Source organism: Triturus cristatus, chromosome 9 (assembly GCF_964204655.1).
Source record: "Triturus cristatus chromosome 9, aTriCri1.1, whole genome shotgun sequence".
In the NCBI taxonomy this organism is placed as follows: domain Eukaryota; kingdom Metazoa; phylum Chordata; class Amphibia; order Caudata; family Salamandridae; genus Triturus; species Triturus cristatus.
In genome coordinates this window covers 857,155,210-857,181,885 of record NC_140592.1, presented here as the reverse complement: position 1 = coordinate 857,181,885, position 26,676 = coordinate 857,155,210, and positions in this window count along the sequence as shown.

The window sequence follows — 26,676 nt, the reverse complement described above, 5'->3', positions numbered from 1 at the left end:
CTATGTAAGACAGACTTCACAAGCCCGGAGACGGCATTGCCATCATCCACAAGAACACTATTAGCTGCACCTCCTCCGCAAACACGTCATCCTCCAACATAGAACACCTTCCATTCGAGCTCCAAGTCACAGCCAATTTCACCCTGAGGGGCACTATCAACTACAGATCACCGGGATCATGCACCAACTTTACCAACACCATCACAAACTTTGTCACACCACTTGGCTTTGACGGTAGCAATTACATCCAAATCTGAGACCTGAACTTCCATCTAAAAGGCCACCGTGACCCCAACTCAAAAGGACTCATCGAAGACCTTGGAAGCCTGAGTCTCACGCAAGGAGTATAGGGACCTACCTATGTCGACTGACACTTCCTGGACTTATTTTCACCACCTTCAACAGCATCAGAGTTGACAAATCTACACCAGTCTCCTGGACATACCACACCCAGTTCAGCATCGCCATCCTGGGCCAACGCACATGCACCACTGGGAGTCCTGCCAGTCAAAACTGGAACAGCATCATTAACAAGGACTGGAACAACGCTCTTAACATCCACCAACCTGAACAATGGAACAGCTTACTCAAAGCCATCAAGAATTTGAACGATTGTATTGCATCCTGCCCCAACTCCCTGGCACCCCTTAGACACAGCAATACAAAGAGATCTAGACCCCAGGACAGTTGGCACATAGAGGAACTCAGACTGATTAAATGCCACCGCAAACAACTGGAGCACAAATGGAGATTGAGCCAGGCCATACAGATAGGAGAACATTCAAATCCGCCCTGGGACGCTACCGCCAAATGATTGGACCACTAAACTAACCATTCTATTGGACACCATTGTTGCCAACACCCCCAAAGCAAAGGAAATCTTCACCATTGTGAAGAATTTAACCTATCCAGGGGACGCCTCCAACTTCATCACCCCCTTGCAGGACCTTTACAACGATCTCTACCAATTATCTAGCAGCAAAGTCACTGCCACTTACAGGAACTACAACCCACAACTGGCCCTAAAAGATATTGCCAAACGCCTTCTGATCTTATCCAAAGAAAAAATGTTAAGTTCATGATCCATCAGCACCCCAGAAGACAATGCCACCACCATGAAGGCCATCAACTCGGTGGCCACATTGTACCCCTGCGCCACCATGCCTATTCCAGACAACTGCAACCCATCAGCGAGTGTAACCCGTCAGCATCATGCTCACACTCACTCATTCTGAATGCCTCCAACTCTTCTGCAATCTTTCCAGATGCTTGGAATCATGCAACTGTTCTGCCATCACTGAAGAAGCCCTCTGCAGACCCTTCAATGCTAGCCAACTACAGCCCAATATCCCTGCTACCACTCCAGTCGCAGTCCGTGCAGGTAACATCAGTGGGGCCGTGCAGGGTGAATTTCGAGGGACGATGCAAAGGGAAAATTAATTATTTATTTAATTTTCTCTCTGCATCATCCCTCGAAACCCCCCCAAGCGGCCCCACCGCCCCCCGCTGTTACCCGCACGGACCGCGGCTGTACCACTCCCAGCCAAAATCTTAGAGAAAATCATCAACAGGTGCCACAACAAATACTTCAATGATCACCAACTCCTCAACACCATTCAGTTTGACTTCAGACCCAACCACAACAGTGAAACTGCCCTCATTGCCACCACAGATGACATCCGCATGACTCTGGACACATAATTTACAATGGCCTTCATCCTCCTGGACCTCTCTATAGCACAGTGTCTCACCTCATCCTCGTTCAATGAATAAAGGACATTAGAATCCAAGGACAGGCGCTATCATGGATTTGCTCATTCCTGGCTGAAAGGACCCAGTCAGTCAGTTTGGCACGTACAGTCGGATGCTCGTTACCTCATCTGTGGAGTTCTGTAAGAATCCTCCCTGATCTCTCTAGCCAGCATCACTCCCTCTCACAATACCAACATCCTCTCCTACGCTGACTACACACAACTCATTCTTTTCCTCATACACAAGATGCCCAGTACCCAGATCAAGTTCAATATCTGCATGAATGAAAGCAACCACCAGATAAAGACTAGCTGTCTAAAGCTGAACACCGACAAGACCGAAATCATGATCTTCATGAAGAGCATTTCACGGTGGAACTCCACTAGGTGGCCAACAGAACAAAGTCCGACACCCAACACCAACATCAAGAACCTCAGGTTTGTCATTCAGAGCAAACTCGACATGAACATCCAAGTCAACACCATCAGTGCCTCATGCTTCTATAGTGAGCAGATGCTGAAGAAGATTTTCAAATGGCTCCCAAACAGCACCCGGAAAAACCGCCATGCACACCCTGGTCACAAGAAAGGTGCACTATGGAAACACCCTTTATGCCAGGATCAACAAAAACCTCACTAGAAGGCTGAAGACCATTTAGAACTCTGCATCCAGAATCACTCCTAACCTCCCACGCCACACTCACATCACACCAGACCTGACGGAGCTTCACTGGCTCCCCATACAGAAACAAGCATAATTTAAGCTCCTCATCCACTCTCAACAATAGAATCTGCTTTCACAAACTTTCCTAGAGACCTCCGCTCGTCTGGATTCCTACTTGCACACATCCCACGCATATGTATAGGTGCCACATTTCCCACAGAATAATACTGCCCATCTGTTGAGGTTTTAAGATTAAGCAAAGGCCCAGACATGATTCCTAAGTACAACTTTATATGAAGTTGTCTGTATTCATTCATTTGAATTATCAGACAGGGGTCATTAGGGCAGCTATAGAACACCTTGGAAAGTGTTTTTTAAAGGATGTACTGATAAGTGGAAAAAAACCACTCTAAGTGATTTTTCTAATTTTTGCACCGCAGAGTCGTTAAAATACTGGTTAGGCTGGCATAAAACAGGCCAGGTGGCGACCCTGCATGTACTTAAAACCAGATTCGGTGGTCGAGCCTTCTCCTGCATTGTTCCTAAAGTGTGGAACGACCTGCCACTACACAAAAGAGCCTCCTCCTCCCTTCTTGAATTCCACAAGAAGCTGCAGACCTGGCTTTTCGAGTAGTTTGAGTTGGCCCTAGCTTTGGCTAGCCTCTCACCTGCTCAGAGCCAAGACACCCTCCCGGGTGATAGTGCGGTCTACAAATCTGTATAATATAACATAACGTGGGGGTCCAGCAGAGAGTGCTTCAGTGGATGCATTAGTCTACTGAGCCACCATTTTCAGCCGACAAATGCTGAAAGCCGCCGTGAATTGATCTGGTGATTAATTCATAATTCATCATAATAGGCTTTATTTCGATATAGACAATATCTTAAAAAGCAGTACATTTAGTACAGAACAGTAAGAGAATAAAAGGAGCCAGTACATTAACAAGCAATTCATATTACAAATGACCCCAATAAATTAAATAAAATCATTTAAGAACAAATTAAACAAGATAGGAACGCCTAGATGATCTAATGCGCCATGCCCAACCCAGGAACTTAGCTATACCACAAGCAAATAGTGGGTGGGGATAATTTTTTAGAACACGTAAGGCCTCCTTAAAATGCCTTGTCCCAAGTTCTCTGCATAGTGGTTTTAACCACCTACTGCGGGGAAGAGCATAGGCCGGACATTCAAAAAACAGGTGTGGGATTGACTCTATCCTATGCTCACAAAATGGGCACATATCGACGGCTTGAGCCGAGGCCTTCCACCTAGAGGTAAGTTCCCCTACAGGAAGTAGGCCTATCCTGAATTGAAAGTACAATGCTCTATCACTGCGCTTTATAATGATGTCCAAGTAGGGTTCGCAAAGGGGCATATCTTTTACTAATAGGAAGTCCAGGGAGGTCGTGCACAAATTGGAATTATCAGATCTACTATCGGCTACCCAATTCCAGTATAATTTCTTTAGCACAGGTTTAGGGGGGGCAGTTCTATTAACCCAGGCATTACCGAGGCCCATGTTGAAGAGAATTCATAATTCTATTGCTGTGTATTCACATTTTATATTTCTATTTTTGTAGTTTATATGTGGACTTTTTTAATTATACAAATTTGGTCTTTTGAATTTTGTATGCCTCTTACAAAAATAAAGAAAATGATTTATCAGAACATAAAAACCTGGGAGCATCAATTCTGTTTAAAAACTAAACTACCTCAAACAAAAGTGAACGCTCTCATGCAAACACACTAAGGAAGCAGACGTTGAAAGCAGCGCAGCTGCAAAATACTGTGTGACAGACGTTGTTTCCTTTAATGTCACCGTATTAGTTTATCAGTAACATCATCATGGAAGACAGCACATTAAACCAGGGTAAGGCAGGAAGGCAACAATTCCAGCACAAACTCAATTACTGCCAGCGAGGCAGTGCTCTAAGCCCAGAAACATTACCAGGAGATCAATAGATCTGCAGCTAGTTTTGTCCAAGTCACGCCTGGTTGTATTTATTTGTAAACAAGACATCTCAGTCACATCTGGCTCATACCTGGTTTACGCAGGAGAGGATGGCACAGACACAAAGGTAAAAGAAAATCCCTGATTACACACTGCTCCTGGTCTGCTTCCAAAGAAACCGACAAAGGCTTGACCAGAAATGTTGCTGCTGCAGGTCGTCCTGTCGAGCAGCAGCCAGGGACTCCAGAGGGACATCTTCCCACCAGAATCAATAGCAGCATAAAAGGCACAGCATGTACCTGCGAGGATACAGGGAAATGGCGAACTTTAAGACTCTCTGAAATTGCTCTATATGCATGGACAAAACTAGACTGGAACAGGGGCGTAACGAAAGTTGAGGGGGGGGGGGCTACAAAGTACTTAGAGAGGCCCCCTCTGGCCTCACTCAGGAGCTCACAGGCCACTGTGCACTGCGTTGGCTGCGAGGGCCTTTGTTACGCCACTGGACTGGAAATAGCAATAGTTGGGAATCCCATACTCGCTCGCACACACACACAATACAGGCACACACACACACACTTTCTCTTTCTGTCTTACACCTGAACCTGAAAAGGTCCTGAGATTAGCCAGGTAAGGCATGAAACGCAACTCACGCACCATATTTTGCACTCGATAAACAGCTTTTCTTTCATGTGCCAGTGGCAAAGTGGTAGGCTGAGCATGGCAGGCGGAGTGAATTATATGGTGCGTCTAGTGTGCGTTGCATACCATAACTTGCACATTTCAGGGCTTTATTGGTTTTGTGTTTGCTGAACCACTACTAACCCTAACTGTTTTTCAGCTAATTTTTAAGGTTTTATATGATGTACTGCTTTCACTGACCATGCTCCCACTCCACCCAGCGCATGGCCTTCAACAGGGTTTGCAACAAACCCAGACAGTCGGACACTTTCTTTTATGCATGGCCTTTGACCCCTTTGATCGTGTACAATAGGCACTTGGCCTAAAGGTCCTGGCCTTTGGCTAGGCCGTGCACCCAGCTCTCCATCAATATCAGGCCACCGCAGTTTTTTTGGACCTCCCCTTTAACTTTGTCCCTTCATGTGTGAACCCCATGAAAACTGATATGTTTGAAACACCTGCACTGGTTGAAACTTGCTAACTGCATGCCTCATTTCATGCAGAACCCCCAGCCAATGGCAAAGTTATTAGCAAATGAAAACTGTATTGCCCATCTATAACATTTCCACCCCCTTTAGAAATTGGCATAAAACTTGACATAAAATAAAAACCTAATCCTTCCAAAACTCTGTCTAATTTTATGCAGATATGTCAAGGCCAAAATTATTACCACATCAACCCTTTTTTTGGCCCCACTCTTCAACTGCCTGTCCTTGATGTGTCTGCGTAAGTTTGAAAATACCAAAAGTAGGCTAAACATACTAAGGCCCAGTTTAACCAAACTGTCATACAACGCAGTGCAGCTGCCAAAGCTGCTGCTTGCGTTGTGTGACAGCGAGAGAACAGCATAGTGCCATATCTACAGAGATATGGCACTATCCCGCTCTCCCTCTAGCCCTGGCGCAATCAGGCTGCCGAGGGCCTCGCCGACACCTTCCCACCATAGTGCAACGGTGTCTGCGTGAGTCTAACATATGTTTGTATTAGAATCAATCAATCAATCAATCAATCAAAGCATTTATATAGCGCACTACTCACCCAGAAGGTCTCAAGGCGCCCTACCCTTCCAGTAAAAAAAACAATGCTTAGACTCATTTTAAAACTTTTGCCACTTCGGACTTGTGCTGTACCGTGTAGCACACATGCAAAGCAGAAAACAGAGAAATAAAAGCAGTGCTCCTTTTAATGCTTGCTTCAAAGTAGCATTAGTGTTTTTTATGCAAAACCCTGTCTACTCTTGTAAATAGGGTTTTCCACCCAAAACCATGGGCGGATGCACAGGAACGCCCATGTGCTACCTACAGAATGCCCTGTGATGCAGAGTAACACAAAACAGCGCTGTGCATCACTTTCAGACAACATTCCATTGTAATGTAATCCCAGCACAAAAGGTTTGTCGATCTGTCCCTAAGTGTATACCAAATTTCCTGCATATCCGTCACTCAAAAAATGCATTTTCAAACTGTTAGGCTAAACAAAAGCAAATGATTTGAAACCCATTTGACACCTTTTTCAAACACTAATATCTCACAAACTATTGAACGAATTTACAGCAAACCAAGAAGAGCTTTCTGAGTAAAGTTCGACGTTCATGATACATTTGGCGTAAATCCATTCTGCTTTTTTTCTATTACTGGTGGGCAAAGTTTGCTATGGTAGCTAAGAGGGCAGACCACATCTTTCTTGACCCCTCTATGACTGTTTTCCCTCTGCTTGGAACTGCATGAAAATTTGCATGCAGGGCATTAGCGACATATGACAGAAGATTGCCAAATCTTGAGTAGATCCATAAGTAGAGACCATTACTTCAAGAAAACCCAAAAATGCATTGGCAAAGGAAAGTGTGACTGAGAAATAAACTTTTAGAGGCTCTCCTTACAGATCAAAGATATTATATTGAGAGATCAGATACACTGGAGAGTCATGAGAACTTTAATATTCTACCAATTTCTTGACACTGGATAAAGAATGTTCTCAATATTTTGGAGCACTACCTAAAGTAAGACATACAAAGAGCAGAACAATCAGAAGTATATGCTGTGGAAGTGATTCCATTTTGTATGGACCCAAATGGTGGCTACCCAATGCTCCAAAGGGCTGTTATAAATGTGGATCATGCATTTGTTGTTCGCATGTACAGGTACAACAACAATATTTAAAGATCACAGAGGCAAGACACACTATTTAAACAATTTGTGGATGGCAACTAGTTCATTGTTTCGATACTCTAATTTGCATTTGTAAGTTATGTGAGGCGTGATCAATAAAACGACATTCAAGGTAAAGTTAGAAAGAATACATAAGAGCCTTGAAAATCATGCCAAGCATAGAGCACTGGTAGAGACCTTCGTGAATGAATACACTCATCGTTGAACATGTTCAAATGTTTGGAATTTGAAACCAGAAAGAGATCGAAGAAGTGCAAATCGTTAATTTGCATTTAGAGAGAAAGACATTTTTGAAATAATAACTTGGCACACTAATGACACACGTTATTCATAGCAGCTTTTCAATATCATTAGATAATGTTGTGTGGAAATGAGAAAAGGTGTGCTTGTGGTTGTTTTTAGAGATGTGTTTTAGTTCAACAGATCAACAGAAAAATTCACTTCAGCTGAGTTTTTGACTGTTGCAATGTCTTTGTTTCCTTCCTGGTCACACATGATAGGGATTGGTTACAGACCATCAGAGTTAGACTGACATTTTGCTGGGTTCCCTTATTGGTTATCCTCCTTTTTAAAAGAATTCAGCTGATCTATTGGTGCTAGGTGACTTTAATCTATGGGTGGATTTCCCTTTCCAAGAAAAGGCAGGTGACTTCTTAGAGGCTTGCTGTGCCCTAAGGCTTCATCAGTTTGTGCTGTTAAGTTGTTACACACAAGTTCATTGGTACAAATTCTTATGTAACTCTGCAGTACCTCTCTAAGATTGACTTCAGTTTCATTGAGTTAGAAGCATGAACTAATCACCCATATCCTGAAATAAACACCAACTGATCCAGCTGTTTTTGCAAAATTCGACCTGTATCCTTACTTCTGTCATCAATTTTGGATTTTGGGGAAGCATGAAAATGGCATTCTATCCACATTCTTACAATCAAATAAGGCCTTGGAGGCGGCTCTGTTTGGTTTCAGCCGGCATGGGATGGCAGTGAGTCTGCTTTGACATCAGTGGTGGATGAGACAAAGTGGATTTAGGCTTACGGGGGTGATGCATCCCTCAAACTGTAAGAGCTGTTAGCTGCCTTCAACACCATTTCTAATAGGATCCTACTTGATTGACTCTCAGAGATAAGTGCAGGAGGGCTAGAGCTAAGTTGATGCAGTGCTTATTAAGAGTAAGGATTCCACAAAGATTATCTGTTTTTCATATTTATGTCACCCCATTGGCCAAACTGATCCATTCCTTTGTGCTCCATTTTGGAATGTTTGCTGATGGTACCCACTTGATTTTCTGGATGGATGGGGATCAAGGGTTTAACATGACACAGTTTATAGGACTTCTCTCTGCTACTATATAGCAAAATGGATGTTTAATAATGCTCTAAAACTGTCGAGAAACAGATCACATTTAAGTCCCTGTGTATGGTCCATTTGGCAATTCACAATAGGAGACTATAGTACCTGCAGGAACAATTTTTGAGGTATACCACTAGTCAGGAATCGCAATCTGGTGCTACATAGGTTTAATAAATCACTTCACGGGCCAGGAGGGCGTAGCTTGAGAGCCCGGCAAGATGCCAGCACAATGTGTCCGGTGGCTGAATGCAGCATTATCTGCAAAATTTGCTGAGTAGATGAGAAAATACCACCTTTGCAGTGAGCAGAAACCCACAAGAACTAGCAGAAGGTGGGGAGCCCCCTGAAGTGACTGACAGCATGGACTGTGCGGCCATAGAGAGTTTGAAGGGAGTGAGACCTGCAGCTGTGACCCTGTGGGACCCTTGGCCACTGCGTGGGCCTCCCGGGAGGCCGTAGATGAATGTGGGTTGGCACTAACTCAGGTGCTACCCAGACTAGGACAAGACACACGCACATGATCCTACTATGGCGGACAACAATAGCCGCATCTGGTAAGAAGTAGTTGGAGAGGTGACCACAGCAGTCAATCGGGCCCCTCAAAAGACGTTCAACATGCCTGCTCGAGCTACACAGGAGGCGGAGACCTGTTAGTAGCATGAACTCCTTGCCCACAAGGATAGCAAAAAACAGACAAGGGGTACTCGCCCAGGGGAGAACGAAGCAACACAGCTAAGAGACCAGCTTCATCTGTCTGGGGGGGGTCTTGTGTGGCTCAACCTAGGTCTCTGAAAGCTGTCTGTCGACATTTGCAGACTGGAGTACACCCTGTGGTACAACAATGGGCATGTGACAATGCAAACTAGTTATTAGATCCAGGAAGCTTCACTGTGCCCCAGAAAATGACATGGAAGTAGGTACACATGGAGCAACGGGCAGGCAGGCTGAGGAAGAGGATGACAGTGGGGTGAAGGCACAACTGGGGAAAATGAATAGTAACCTGGCCAAAATCGATGGGTATATTGATGCAGTGACCATTGAGACTAGATGGGATAAAGGAGAGGCTGGAGAAACACGATCAGAGTCCCACTTCGGCTACAAAACAGATCATTTATACAGATGATGCACTGATGGGTGTGGTCAAAACACAGACGGACGTGGAGATCAAACCTGGTAAAGAGAAGTGGAAAAACAAGGATCTCGAGGTGCACTCTTGCAGGAGTAATGTGCGCATTGTAGGAGTACCAGTATCCACAGCAAGGGAGAAAATCAATTCCTGGTGCACCATCATGACCCATACTGCCCAAATTACTTAACTGCAGAGATCAGACACAATGCTAGCACTGGTCAGGGACATAAAAGACATCCCACATGAAGGAACCCATCTAGCGTTTTACCCTGACCACACACAGGCCATGCAGGAGGCACGCCAGTAATTTGCGACTATAAAGCAAAGACTGCTTGAAATGGATGTTGGCTATACTATGCTCTATCTAGTGAGACTTTGCTTCTCCTTGGATGGAAAAGGGTATCTCTTCTTAGACCACCAGGCAGCGGTTTTCTTAAATAAACCTTCCAAGCAATGCACCTAGGACCTCCAAGAAGCAAACTGTAGCCCTAATCGGAGCCTAAGTAATGGGGAGACATCTGTGAAAGTGATATATGTATCGATTGAATGCTGGCCACGGGTTGGGAGGATGGGACATGCATTCACTGCTATAAGTGCCGATTACGATGGTACCTAATTGGGCCAGCATAGAACAGATAGCCATAGTGTAGCTGGCGTGTGCAGAGCTTATGACTGATTGATTGGGCAGGCAAGACAAATATTGCAGAGGCACTTGACCACAAGCATAGCATCTCTAATCGCATCCTTAGTGAAATAGCTTGGTTGCATACCTACGAGGAGGGGACGGGGGTAGTTGTTGAGTTAAGTTGGCAAAGGGATGCGAAAGGGGTGTTTGCTGGGAAGTTGTGATCCAGCGTTAGGGATACAAAAAAAAGTAGAAAATGTATACCACAATGTTCTATGCAGCGGGGCAGGCAGGATCAGAAGTGGGGAACACCACACAGTGTTCAGAGGCACAGTATACTGTAATGTGTAGAGGTGAGCAACAACAAATTAGACTGATGACTTGGAACATGAGGGGACTTAATGACTCAAGAAAGACACAACATGTTTTAGCATGTGCTTTAAATACCATAGAGATGTGCTTTTACTGCAAGAGACATACTTAGTTAAAAAGAGGTTCAATAGGGTAGCCAGAAGTTGGGGACAACATAGATATTTTTATAGGGTACTCTGGCTACTCCAGAGGGACAGCGGTACTCCTTTGGAGAGGTGCTGCCTATTATCTATGCCATTGTTGACCCAGAAGATCGCTTTTTGATAATCCAAGGCATTCTGAATCCCTATAGTGAACAAATGGCTGGAATCATGATGATCCACACTTTTTCCAAGGTTTTCGCAAAATGGGTAGGGGGCCACAATGCTATCCTCAACGGCACACTAGATAGCACTAACATTCGTGTTGGGCAACAGAAAGGGATGAGAGTGGCACTAACTGGGATTATGCAGCACCATGACCTTTTAGATGTATGGAGAGCTATCTATAATGACAAATGTGAATAAACCTTCCACTCCTCAGCCAATGGCTCGTCCCTTGGGTTAGATTACTGGTTAGGATGGAGGAACATGGTGGGTTGGACCGTGACATTGTGCATCTACTCCGCACATACTCTGATCACTCCCTGGTGGTTTTGACACTCTGCTTCCCTGCCCACCCTCAGAAATATACTGGATGGAGATTCCAACCCCTCATGCTGCTAGACAGTGTCACCTGGGAGGAGATCAGGCAACACATAGCCAACTACTTTGAGTCTAATAAAAACTGTGCAGGACCAGAGTGATCTGGAAGGCCTTCCAAGCAGTGGAATGGGGGGAATACATTGCTAAAGGCCATGGGTTTTTAGCATCTATTTAGGGCAGATTAGATAAACGGGAAGATGAGCTCCAGATGCCAAAAAGTAACTATAGCGCTGGTCAAGACTCTGCCACGCAAACCCTTATTCAGCTTACACTCATGGAATACAGGGAAGAAGCAAAGAGTGAGGAACATTACCTGGGAAGGTATGCAGCTGCAAGGGTATATGGTGAGGTTGCGTGTCCTGGGCACACACTAGCAAGCCTTATCAGACCTAAATGGGCGACAGAACATATCGTCACGATCAAAACGATGAAGGGGACATTGTGCACAATTCGCCAGAGATCAGCATTCACAAAATATTACCATACTTTATAAGCCACACTGTACAAAACAGCCAGACGATATTCACCAACACCTGCAGGCAGCTACTTTAGCATGGGTTGAATCCGCTGAGAGGGTAGTATTGTGTTCCCCGATCACAGAGAAAGATAATAGAAAAGCTATTGTGGATTGGAAAAGCACCTGATAGTAATGGGTTGAACAGAGAATTCTACAAAGAATGTAGTTACTTACTTATACCCCACCTACTAGAAATGTATGGTGAGGCAATTCTGAAGAGTAAGCTGCCCCCGCCCTTACGAGAGGCAATAGTGATCACGCTACTTAAGTCAGGTAAACCTCTGTAGTTGTACGAGTCATACAGACTGCTTTCACTCATAAACATCAATAGTAAGATATCATGTAAAATACTCACAGCTAGACAAACCTCTTTATTGGCTGGGATGGTTTTGCCGGGCAAGACAGGATTCATACCCAGTTGTTCTACAGCAGACAAATTAAGGACTGTCTTCATGATGGCGCAACAGTTGGATCCTCAGATTAAAGTGGTGGCGGTCTTTCTGGGTACCACCAAAGCGTTTGACGCTTTTGAGTGGCTATTTTTGATGGTGATGCTCAGTACACTGGACCAGGGGAAAGCAATTCTGTGATAAATAGGACTCTTGCACGTGCACCCAGGTGCATGAATACAGGTCAATGGTTGAATCCCTAACCTTATTGAAATTCAGAGCAGTACGAATCAGGAATGCCCCTTGTCACCTCTGATCTTTGCGCTTGCAATTGAGTCCTTCGCCTGCATATTACATGAATCTAATGGACAAAGAGGCATACAGTTTGGCACATGCCGGCTCTTGATATCTCTATATGCAGACAATATTTTATTAATAGTTAAACGCCTAGACGTAAGTCTACACCCAATAATCGATGAAATTGGGAAATTGGAAGACTGGTCCGGCCTGACCATTAATTGGTCGAAATATATCATGGTGCCACTAACATCAGGCACTATGAGGCCAACATTAGCGTACCTACTGTGGTGGTTGGAGACCCCGGTCAGATATCTCAGAGTGCAGTTTCATCGAGAGTTGTCTGTTGTCATCAGCAATAAATACGTCAGAACTGTGGATAAAATTGCTACCAACAAAGATAAATGGACAAAACTGCCCCTTAACTATTGTGGATAGAATTGGATTAATGAAAATGCTTATTCTGCCTTAACTGCTATATTGGTTTCAGAATATTGCTATACCCCTTAACAAGACATTTTTTGACCGCCTCCAGTCGCTAATGATAAAACTAGCATTTTTCTTTTTTAAAACACATTTTATTGAGTTTTACATGACTGAACACGTACATTCTATGAAATGGTCCATGCCAAAGTACATATAATTCAATTAGCGAAATTGTGACTGCATGTAATATAAATATAATAGCTTGGCTGCATATAGAATCCACACCCCCCCTACCCATAACCTAAGAATCATGTACAAAGCAATGATCATTTGGTGCGCAGTACTTTGTATCTTAAAACAGTTCTACCCTCCTAGGACTTCCCCCCACCCATCCCTCCCACCAGGCGTGTCACAGACAATCAGTATTTTGATCTACGGACTGGGGTGCCTGCAGTTTCGTTTCACAAATGTAACTAAATTAGTGCTTTGGGATCCAACCCTTAATGAGGGCGTGGGCGCTTTGTGCTCAGTGTCTGGTTCCGCCACTTCATATAGTGCACAGGACTAAGCTATCTAATCTGCCTCACCAGGAGCTTCAACCATGGGATCCTCGTTGCTATCATTGTCCGGGATCGTCAGTAGCACCACCAATGTTCCCCATGCCCTCGCTGCCTCTAACGCCCTCTCACTCCCCGCTCGTTTTGCTACCTGCAGCCTAACTATTCCTTCACAATGATAAAACTAGCATGAGCTGGAAAGCAACTTTGAATGAGCTGGAACACTATACAGTGGCCCTACTGGCATGGCGGGTTCACTGCATGGAATTTACACTATTTTAATAGTACAAGCACAATTCGCTTTACATTGGTTCCATATCTTTTGACAGGTCCCACACCGAGGTGCTGGAGAGAGTACTCTTGAGCCCAATGATCTAAACACAGTGCTATTAAAGGACCGAGTCAGAAAAAATACATGCGTTCCATTGCCCAGTATGTGTGTGGCACGGGTTGGGGAAACTATGTGCTAGAGACCAGGGCCGGACTGGCCGGACTGGGAATCAGGTGTTTCCCCGGGAGGCTGGAAGGGTGGGGGCCGGTTTTGCAGCGATGGGGGCTGGTTTTGCAGCAGTGTTGCAATATCCAGCCTTGCTAAAGACAATAGATGCTCCCTGCACGTGCCACTAGCTAGGAACCCTAAGCTTGAGATTACATTTGAACCTGTAGCTGCTGAACGGCTGAGAGGCAGGGGACTCCTTTCAACAGGGGGTTTATATATAGGCAGTCACTTTATCTCGCTGACAGATTACATGGAAAGGGGCAGAGCATTACCACTAGATGGGTTCCTTTATTAGGTCTCCGGACCATCCGGTCTGCCGAAGGCAGAACCGGAAGTGCGGAGATTTAATGTTTTGGAGAAGAGGGGCTTGAACCCGCCCCTCTTCTCTCCTCTTCTCCCCTCTTCTCCATTGGCTGGCCTCTTGAATGCTGGCCAGCCATTGGAGAAGAGGATCGTCTCTCCGAGCAGGCCCCGTCCTTTTCGGATTCGGGGGCGTGTTTTTTGCTACTTTTCTCATTTTCTCCTCCAGCCAATGGCAAGAGGAGAGAAAAGAAAAACACGCCCCCGAATCCGAAACCGCCGCTGCCTTTCTCCGAGGCATTTCTGCTTCGCGCCGGAGAAAGGCAGTGGTGCCCTGCTTGCTTAAAAGAAATGTAAATTTGCACAGCCGGTTAATCTACAATCTAAAGGGTGTGTGGTACCTGGTAACTGGCTGTAATTGATGTAATAACGTGAATCGTCCTCATGACAAAAAATGTTTTTTTTGAGTGGCATTGCAAGAGAGTTACCAGCTGAGCTGTGAATTCAGAAACACGCCCTCGAAGCCAAAAAAGTTTTGAAGCTTCCCATGTTTTGTCTTGTTTTTGTTGCAATTATGTCACCGCCACGCATCCATTTTACGTTCGGAGGCTTTTCTATTTGTCCTTACACTTAATTGTCCTACCTTTGGCTGCTTGTTTCAGCCGAGGCGATTTCACTTAGTGATTGCTTTTTTTGGGCCATCCCACCTTTCTCTTCATACAGTGCTATGGACCCAACCACTCCCGCCCCCTAGAACACTGCTTGCCTGCCCGTCACAACACTAGAGTCCGCCCCCACCACCACCTTTCGCTCGGAGGTCGCTGCTTGTAGTTCCCTCCTGTCTGAAATAAGCGCAGCAACTGCATACACTCCCACATAGAGAGCTTCTGTGGGCCACATCCATTTCAGGGTCCCACTCCTCCCCTCAAATCACTGCCCCACCTTCTTCTCTGCCTTGCCACCCCTAGCCTCAGTAAGTCTCCGGTTGGGTTTCATTCGAGCAGCGCCCCCCCCTCCCCCCCGCTCAGTTTACATGTCTTCCTGCACCTTCTGTGCTTGGCCACGCCCCTTGCTTCTAGCCTCGTCTCTGCAGCCCCCTAGTTATGCTGGCTACGGTTGGCGCGCACCTTTTTATAGGGGTCTATTGCTGGGATTGTGCTGCCCTTGCCTGACTCCGTGCGTCGCCGTCTCTGGGATCTTGGCGCTTTAAGTTTTCTTGTGATGCCACCCTCGGTGAGTCTCGTTTTAAACTTTCACGCTACGGTGGGCGCGCACCTTGTTATAGGGGTCTATAGCTGGGATTGTGCTGCCCTTGCCTGACTCCGTGCGTCGCCGTCTTTGGGCTCTTGGCGCTTTAAGTTTTCTTGTGATGCCACCCTCGGTGAGTTTCGTTTTAAACTTTCACACTGAGCGCGGTGCCCGCTTCAGGGACACCACGCTCTGTGTGTTTGTTTGCTGGCAGCTACTCTGCCACAGTAACAACACATCTGAAACAGCGGCACTGGCGGCATTGCAGTCACTGACTTCAGGAGTGGGTGGGCATGGCGGTTTCTCTTTATTCTGAAATCATCCCGCGACAACCAGACCCATCCCCACGAGCAGGGCTTTAAGTGGGATGAAAAAAAATGGGGGGGGGGGGGTCACTCAAAGGGGCGTGGTCAATGTAATTAAGGGCGTGGCTTTAAAACACCTAATCTAAAAATCCGTGTTTAGCACAGTGTGCCGCCCGACTTGTATTTTGCTGTTCCTGTCATTGCATTCAGATACATGATGCAAGGCACATCATACCTTCAAGTCAGGACTATTGGCTTTGTCAATAGTTGCTAGTTGCATACGATAAATACGCAGCAACTATGATTTGTATAAAATATTGAAAACACTTCCACTAAACACCCTGGTGACACCACAACAATGTTGCTGCTCTCGAGTTTCAAAAAGAGAAGGGAAATCCAGAGAGAAAATGACTCTCTTTAAAGTATTTCCCTTCCTCTACAACGCTCACCACGCGCACATCGATGTGCTACCTATCACTGCAGTCCAGGGGGATAAAAAGGGACCGCCTGTGCGGGCACAAAACAGAGCCCGATAGAGATCCGTTTCGAAGCCCCCTTAAAAAAACTGCTGGTGCTCAGACCCGGTGAGACCCGGCCCACTTAAAACCCTGGTTGTTATCTCACTACCTCACTGTTTCTATCTCACTAACTCACTTTCACTCTCTCTTTCACTACCTCTCTCTCTATCTCACTACATCACATCACTCTATGCTTATATATCACTACCTCACAACATCCCTCTCCCTCACTATCTCACTCTTTCACTACCTCACTCTCTCACTACCTCACTCTCTCTATCTCACTACCTCACTCTCTCTATCTCACTACCTCACTCTCTATCTACCTCACTCTCTACCTCACTCTCTATCTCACTACCTCACTCTCTATCTACCTCACTCTCTATTTCAATACCTCACTCTCTCTCTCTATCTCACTACCTCACTCTCTCTCTGCTAATGCAATAGGTATCACATATGCAAAAAAAAAGCTAATGCCAATAGAAATGACAATGCCATTTATTTAGGGATACAAAAATGATAAAAAAATAATGAGCAATACCAATAGCTCTACCTATAATATTGCCGAGACCATTGCATTGTAAATGCTTGTTATAGATTATGAGAGATGATCAAAAAGGGGTTCCCAAGGCCCCCAAGGGAGCCAAAGAACTGGGGGCTGCTATCAGTGGCGGCAGCTTGACTCACCCCAAGTAAGCTAGTCACCATAATGAATGAATGGTGCACTGATGGGGAATATGATATTAGAACCCAGCTGGACAAGGGCACGATGATCGTGTGACCTGGGAACAGACGTATCCGATGGACAATGGGTATACTGTTGTAAATACTCTAAGGAAGTATACATTAATGGTTAGCACAGACTAGCTCACTACAAATTCTTACACAAATGTATATCCCATGCGAAATTAGGTGGGCATGAAAACACACACTGTTTAAGATGTCCATGCTCCTGGGGCCGTGTTTTTTCCACACTCTAAACAACACGCTAGGTTTGTCCCCGGTGGCGGATCCGTTGTAGGCATTGTTGGGGTATGTGAAAAGGGTATCAAAGAGTGAAAGGAAATGTATGTTTGTCTCACACTGAAAATATGCAAAGTAGCCATATGCTGGGGCAGTGGTAAAGCCCATATGACAGCAGAATGGATAAAAGACCCCTACCCATGCAGAGATTTATAGCAAACTATGAACCAGAACTTCACGACCCAAGGACATTTGGGGTTCTCTAAAACAGTACCTAGCAACTAAGATGTCAGGCCAATGGGAAGACAGGGGGCCCTAGGAAGCACCTATGCACCAGGCAGTCCCGAATTATCACGAGCAGTAGCAAGTTGGGTCACCCCCACGCCCTTTGTTCTCTTTGTTCCTCTTTACAACTACTTACTGTGCGGCCTGTGGCATATGTGTACTCAGCTGGAATATGTAATAATGCACAATGCATTCATGTAGATGCTCTTGACATGCACTGCACCGGCTAATGATTTTTTTACCGGCTGTTCAATAAATGAAGAATTAAAAAAAATCACTGTTCAGAGGCAGAGCTTTCAGCTATATAGCAGGAAAACACTGAAACACGTTACCATGCATGCTAAAAGAGATTTCTTCACACCTTCCTTTCAGAAAGGCTCTTTACACCCCTGTTTTTTGCTTAACAATGATTTAGAGTTAATGTTGTGCAGTGAAATTTTTAGCTCGCAGCACCAAGATGCTTATTAAGAGTAGCAGTTTGCGCTCTACGAGAACCACTAACATAACATAAAACTACAGTCTTCAAATCCAGATCCACTCTTACCGGTTTGGAGGACCGAACCCGCTCCCAGATACAGTTCCATCACTTGAGGTAAGTGGAATGCACAGACCCCGACATTGAAGACCTTCTCTACCAAACTCATACACCAGGCATTTCAAATTTACTATTTGCATCACAAGTACCCAACTGCCTTCTATTAGAAGTATTAATAATATTATTAATTGTTCATGTCTACTTCTTTTTTGTTTCTAAACATTTATGTATTATGCGATGCAGGTCTCCTGCATTTGCTAGAGATTACCTAAACATGACTGGATGTTGTTGCTACATTTTGTCTAGTATCCGTAATTGAGACTGCACTGTAGGAATAAAAGATTCCTATTGTAAAAACAGCAAATTTGTTTCACAATAGGATAAACATGAAAAATGTCACTAGATGTGTTTACATAGTACATGTGATAAGCACTACACTTTAGTATAACTTAACATGATACACGGTAAACTGACTTGAGATATTAATAGAAAATTATTGGGAAACAATATCTGTTAATCCATGTAAAGACCCCAAGTGTTATTAATAACAGTTGCAAACTGAGGCCAGGGCACATTGCAAGGGGACCTGTAAACCCTCTTCATGCCGTCAGAGCAGTGGTTTGGTAGTTATAGAATACTGTGTGCCTGTTGCCACTTCCCCCAGATGTTTTCACATTTGTGATGGCATCTACGACCGTTTCGGGCAACTCTTTCTGTCATCATGCCCCAATCCATATCTTTCTATCAAGTCTTACTTTCTTGGACAACCTTCTCCCACCTCCCCCTACCAACTTTCTGGCCACATCTTTCCTGGGAGCCACTAGGCCGATATCCTGATTTAAAAAAAAACATATTTTGAGGATGTCAAATCATTTCATATACCCAGGACCAGTGTCATGGAGGAACATTTAAAGGAACCACCATAGATCTTTGCCAGGTACTGACCTACAGCTCTCTAGAACCTCTCTATCAGAGAACATTGCCAAATGATGTGAAAGAATGAGCCTTCCTGTCCGAAGTCCCTCAAGCACTGTGAGCTGTAGGCCCTACCAAATGTATGCATATGTATTCTGGTATACTATAAATACATGATGTAAGATTTTCAGTTGTACCAGTCTGAACCCAAATCATATAGCCATTGACCTAGAAAAGCTACTGGCCACCTCCTAGCTTGTCTCATTAACCCCAAATCTCTCTTCCACCTATCTCTCCACTAGTCAAGCGTACTGAGTGTATTATTAAGTGTCTTTACATTTGGGGGTAGTGCCTTCTTCTGCAGTGGAAGGGACATTAGCATATGTCCAACAGGGAGCACCTCTGCATATCAGCCAGCTTCCTGGTATGTGGGATGAATGCATATCTAAGTTGAATATATGTATTTCATTGCTATTCCACTAGGTCATGCTCTTCCTTAAGTTCTTCAAATGTTTTGGGACACACACATCCCAAAGCATCCTCTATTGTTGTGATTCTCATCATATCCTATTTCTTAGGTATTTACCAATGTTATTTGGGAGGATAATGCTATCTTATATCTGTTAGCACGAATCCTTGATCGTATACCCTTCCAAGTAGGTTTGGTACCAAGAGTTTAGGAAAGCTTCCTTCTAGAGTGTGGTATGAGGTATCGAATCTATCCATACAAAAAAGACTTTGAGACACAAAATGGCTTATTCTGTAAAGAATACAAAGACTTGGGTAGGGAGATCATCTTTTAACGTTTACTGATATGGAGCCCAGATGTTTTTCCTTGAAGATTTCTCTGTAATGGGTAATGTAGATGCTCATATATCTGAAGCCACAGTCGACACATGTAGCAGAAAATTAAAGAATGTTGGGGGGGGGGTCCACGCCTCTTTAGTCAGAATACCATAGATTTTAACCATTTTATTTTAAACACTGAATATTGCCCAAATGTATTAAGGATTAGGGGTGGGCGATAAACTCTGCTCCACCGGTGGAGTTCGCAGAGTTTTGCCCACTCCGCTTGGAGCGCAGAGTTTCATAAAAACTCTGCCAACCGCTTGGCGGAGATTTTTCTTGCGCGCAGCTCCCCAAGTTTAAGTTGGTGAGCGCAATCAAGGAAATTGAGCTCTAGAACACCTCCCGGCGAGATTTCTCAATGCGGGAAGTCGCGGCACATTGCTACTGGTTACGTTGAGAAAGCTGCCGCTCAAGTAGAAAATCTACTCGAGCGGCAGAAAGAAGCAGCGCACTCTGCCGCACCGCATGTGCCATTTGTGCTGATTTCATAGCGCGGAGCAAGCTCCCGATGCTAAATATCAGCTCGAGCAATGCAACATGCCGAGTTACACTGGTCACGGAACTCTGCAGATTCTCACTGAGTTTTTATGTAACTGCGTGGAATTCCGCGGGGTAAAACTCTGCGACCTCTACCAACCCCTATTAAGAATATGCAGGAGCCATTCCAGGGAGGACTCAAGGTCTGTGAAATGTAGGAGTAAATCATTAGTGTATAAGGAATAGCCCTGGGCAGAGTTCTGCTACACAGAACTCTGCGAAGTGAACAGAAATGTCGCACAGTTCATGCTGATTTTTAGCGCCAGTAAAACTGGCGCAGAAGACACCTTGCGCAGCGCAAGAGGGAGCAGCTTCTTTCTGTCGCTCGAGTAGATTTTCTACTCCAGCAGCAGCTTCCTCAATGCGAAAGGATTGGTTTGAATTATGAGCGGTCGTGACCATCCGCGACCTTCCGCGACCTCCCACATTGAGAAATCTCATTGGGAGGTGGTCTAGAGTTGGATTTTCCTCATTCGCGCTCACCAACTTAACATTGGCGAGCGAGAAAAAAAACTCCACAAACTTTATGAACAGAGAGGAGTTTACTGCCCAGGCCTCATAAGGACATTTGGTTTTCCCCATTCTCTTGCCATTTAAGTCTTATGATCAAAGAATCACCTCCAACATTTTTATCACTAAGGCAAACATGATCAGGGAGAAGGGACAACTTGTCTGGTGCCTCTCTCCTGTGGAATGAATGTTAAGAGCACCCCATTAACTCTTTGTCAGACATAAAGGGGCAGGGTAGGGCTAGGCTGATACCCTATGCTTGGTGTTGGGGTCTCTATTATTAGGAATGCATATTGTGGTCATTGTTTTTGAGAGGAAGTGTGTAAGAGATAAGTAATTTGATGAGTAAATAGTTAATTCTTATTTTCAAAATATTTTATGATCTTGTGAGACTCTTGTGGAATCGTGAAAAGTATTACTGAGTATGTGATCTTTGAATACACTGTTATATGCACACTTGCTACTGCAGGAAAGAACATTACCAGAGAAGGTGTTTATCAGAATCTACTATAATACGCCCATTGGCTTGGTTGTGACTAGAGTACATTCACTTATCACACCAAACTTTGCACATCTATTATCAGAGAGAGGGGTGCTAGCAGGAAGAACAGTCCCTCTTCACTCACTACTACACACATCCATTATCTGAGAAAGAGGTGTCCGCGGAGAGGCCATCTCTCTCAAGCACCCTGATATGCACACCCATCATCTGAGAGAGAGAGCTGACAGGAGAGGCAAGTCCCTCCCCACACTCTACTATGTTCACTGATCATCTGAGAAAGAGGTCTGAAGGGACAGGCCTGTCATTCTCCACACACTACTGTGCACACCCGTCATCTGAGACAGAGGTCTGAAAGGAAAGGCCAGTCCATCCACACACCCTACTACGCATGTCCATCATCTGAGAGGTCTCAGTGAAGAGGCCCGTCTCTCTCTAGACACAGCACCACGCACACCTGTCATTTGAGAGACAGTTCTGAAGGGAGAGGCCCCACACCCTACTATGCACATATGTCACCTGAGAGAGAAGTCTGACAGGAGAGGCCAGTCCTCCCCCACACACTACTATGCACACCTGTCATCTGAGAGAGAGGTGTGAAAGGACAGCCCTGTTGTTCTCCACACACTACTACGTACACCTGTCATTTGAAACAGAGCTCTGAAAGGAAAGGCCAGTCCATCCATACATCCTACTATGCATACCCGTCATCTGAGAGACAGGTCTCAGCATAGAGGCCAGTCTCTCTCCCCACACCCTACCATGCGCACCCGTCATCTGAGAAAGAGGTCTAGAAGGAGAGGGCTGTCCATCTCCACTCACTACTATGCACACCCGTCATCTAACAGAAAGGTATGAGAGGAAAGGGCAGTCCCTCTCCACTCACTACTATGAACACCTGTCATGTCAGAGAGAGAGGTCTGAGAGGAAAGGAAAGCCACTTTCCATTCACTAATATGCACACCCATCATCTGAGAGAGCTGTCTCAGCAGACAAGCCATTCTAACTTCCCAACCCCTACTACGCACACCAGTCATCTGAGACAGAGGTCTCAGTGGAAAGGCCAGTCTTTTTCCACACACCTTACCATGCACATCCCTCATCTGAGAGAGAGGTCTGAAAGTAAAGGGTAGTCCCTCTCCACTCATTATGATGCACACCTGTCATATCAGAGAGAGGTCTGAGAGGAAAGAGCAGCCTCTCTCTATTCACGACTACGCACAGCCATCCTCTGAGAGAGATGTCTCAGAAGAGAGGCCAGTCTCTCTTCCCACACTGTACTACACACACCCGTCATTCTCCACACACTACTGTGCACACCCGTCATCTGAGACAGAGGTCTGAAAGGAAAGGCCAGTCCATCCACACACCCTACTACGCATGTCCATCATCTGAGAGGTCTCAGCGAAGAGGCCCGTCTCTCTCTAGACACAGCACCACGCACACCTGTCATTTGAGAGACAGTTCTGAAGGGAGAGGCCCCACACCCTACTATGCACATATGTCACCTGAGAGAGAAGTCTGACAGGAGAGGCCAGTCCTCCCCCACACACTACTATGCCCACCTGTCATCTGAGAGAGAGGTGTGAAAGGACAGCCCTGTTGTTCTCCACACACTACTACGTACACCTGTCATTTGAAACAGAGCTCTGAAAGGAAAGGCCAGTCCATCCATACATCCTACTATGCATACCCGTCATCTGAGAGACAGGTCTCAGCATAGAGGCCAGTCTCTCTCCCCACACCCTACCATGCGCACCCGTCATCTGAGAAAGAGGTCTAGAAGGAGAGGGCTGTCCATCTCCACTCACTACCATGCACACCCGTCATCTAACAGAAAGGTATGAGAGGAAAGGGCAGTCCCTCTCCACTCACTACTATGAACACCTGTCATGTCAGAGAGAGAGGTCTGAGAGGAAAGGAAAGCCACTTTCCATTCACTAATATGCACACCCATCATCTGAGAGAGCTGTCTCAGCAGACAAGCCATTCTAACTTCCCAAACCCTACTACGCACACCAGTCATCTGAGACAGAGGTCTCAGTGGAAAGGCCAGTCTTTCTCCACACACCTTACCATGCACATCCCTCATCTGAGAGAGAGGTCTGAAAGTAAAGGGTAGTCCCTCTCCACTCATTATGATGCACACCTGTCATATCAGAGAGAGGTCTGAGAGGAAAGAGCAGCCTCTCTCTATTCACGACTACGCACAGCCATCCTCTGAGAGAGATGTCTCAGAAGAGAGGCCAGTCTCTCTTCCCACACTGTAATACACACACCCGTCATCTGAGAATGAGGTTTCAGTGAAGAAGCCAGTCTCTGCACACATTCTTCTACACACATCTATCATCTGAGAGAGAGGTCTCAAAGGAGAGGCCAGTCCATGAACACACCCTACTATGCACACTCGTCATTTGAAAGAGAGGTCCAAGCAAAGAGGCCAGTCTCTCGCCACACACTGTACAATGCACACCTGTCATCTGAGAGAGAAGTGTGAAAAGACAGATCTGTTATTCTCCACACACTACTACGCATACCCATCATCTGAGACAGAGGTCTGAAAGGAAAGGCCAGTCCATCCACACACCCTACTGTGCACACCCGTCATCTGAGAGAGATGTGTAAGTGGAAGGACACACCACTCTCCGCACACTCTAGCACACACAGCCGTCATCTGAGGAAGAGGTCTGAAAGGGGAGGGCAGTGCCTTCCCCACCCTACTACACACATCCATCATCTGAGATAGAGGTCAAAGCGGAGAAGCCAGTCTCCACACACCCTACCATGCACACCTCTCATCTGGGAGAGAGGCCTGAAAAGAGAGGCCAGTCCCTCCCCATACCCTACTACGTACATCCGTCATCTGAGAGAGAGGTCTGATAGGAGAGGGCACTCCCTCCCCACACCCTACTATGCACATCCATCATCTGAGTGAGAAGTCTGACAGGAGAGGCCCGTCCTTTTCCATGCACTATTACACACATATATCATCTGAGAGAGAGGACTAAAAGCTGAAGCCAGTCCTTTCCTACATCCTACTACGCACACCCGTGATCTGAGAGAGAAATCCCAACAAAGAGGGCAGTCCAACCACATACCCCATGCACACCCATTATCAGAGTGAAGTCTGACAAGAGAGGCCAGTCCCTGCCCAAGTACTACTAAACACACCCATCATCTGAGAAAGAGGTCTGAGACGAGAAGGCCCGTCCCTCCCTACTCACTATTGTGCACACTCGTCATCTGAGAGAGAGGTCTCAAAGGAAAGGCCGGTCTCTCCCCACTAATATGCACACCCTTTATCTGAGATAGAGGTCTGAAAGGAGAGACCTGTCTCACAAAATGCCCTACTATGTACACCCGTTATGCAAGAGAGGGGTCTCAGCGGAGTTGGCCAGTCTCTGCACACACACTACTTTGCACATCCATCATCCAAGAGAGAGGTCTGACAAGACAGTACAGTCCCTCCCCACTCACTACTATGCATTCCTGACATCTGAGAGAGAGGTCTCAAAGGAGAGTTTACTCGAGTCACACACCCTACTATGCACACCCAGCATCTCAGAGAGAGGTCTCAAATGAGAGAATACGCTATACACACCACCCGTCATCTGGGAGAGAGGTCTGAAAGAAGAGGCCAGTCCCTCCCCACTGACTACTATGCACACCCATTATCTGAGAGAGAGATCTGAAAGGAGAGGCAGTCCCTGCACACAGCTTACTATGCATAGTTAGTATTTGAGGGAGTGGTTTGAAGACAGAGGGTAATCTCTCCTCATACTCCAGTATGCACACCCATTATCCAACAGAGGGTTCTCAGTGGAGAGTGCAAGCTTTAGGGAGTGAGGCTTGCCACATGAGGCTCATGCAATCCCACGAGACACTCGCGAGACACGCATAGAAAATTGTTGAACCTGCCACGAGGTGTTTCATGATCCAGCGAGCCTCTCTTGAGACCCGCATAGAAAATTATATGAAGAGAGGTATGTGCAGAGAGAGTAGTTTCTACCCACAGTCTACTTCGCACATATGTTTCTCCGGGGAGATGTCCCAGCTGACACAGACGTGTTTTTCCATACCCTATTCTCTATAGTTGTTATGCATTACAAACTTCTCAGCATAGAGGTAATTTCATCCCTACACTTTACTTGTACATCTATCACCCTGGGGAGAGCTGTGACCAGAGAAGTAAGCTCCTTTTTACACCATAATTTGCACACCCATCATCCAAGACACAGGTCACAGGAAAGGGGCCAGTCTGTCCCCACACCGTACTACGCAGACTTATCATGCAAGAGAGATCTGTCAGTAAACAGGGCAGTTCCTCCCCACAGCCTGCTACCCATACCTGTCAGCATGGGAAGAGGTATGAGCAGAGAGGTACATTTTTCTGAAACCCTACTACAGACACCTCTTACCCCTGGTAATATGTGGTAGCGGACAGGTCACTCCTTTCCCAGACACCACTGCGTATCCCTGTTGTTCTAGGGAGAGGTGTCAGAAGAGAGGTCACTCTTTGCCAACACAGTACTGCACATCCATATTCTTCTGGAGATGAGTGTTAGTGGAGAGGAGAATTTTTCCCTACACTCTACTGTATATGCCTGTCATCCTGGGCTGGACAGTCAAACTCACTCACATACCCTAATATATGGTTATTTTCCTAGGGAGAAGTCTCAGCGGAGAGGCCAGTACTTGTCATACATACTATGCAATAGTAAGGTCTTACATGTGAAGTGTGTACCTTCGCCACCCTACTATGCATACAGATGAACCTGGGGAAAGGTGTGAGTGGAGCGGCAGTGTCTCTTTACACCCTAATCTACACACTGGTTACCTTCATGCAAGGTCTCACTGGAGAGGACAGTCTCTCCACATAGTCTACTATACGAAGTTGTTAGGCTGTGGAGAGGTGTCAGTCAGATCCCAGTGTCTCCTTACACCCTACTGTGCACTGTTATACTGTGAAAAGGTCTAATTTGAGATTCTATGTTCTCCCCACACCCTACTAATGGGGACTATAAGGTGCAAGGACTGAAATAAAGGAAAGGATATATCCATCAAAATAAAAGTTTACAATCTTGCAAGACTCTTGTGGGGTCATAAAAAAGTAGTGATGGAAGTTTTTCTAATAATAATAAATGGACTT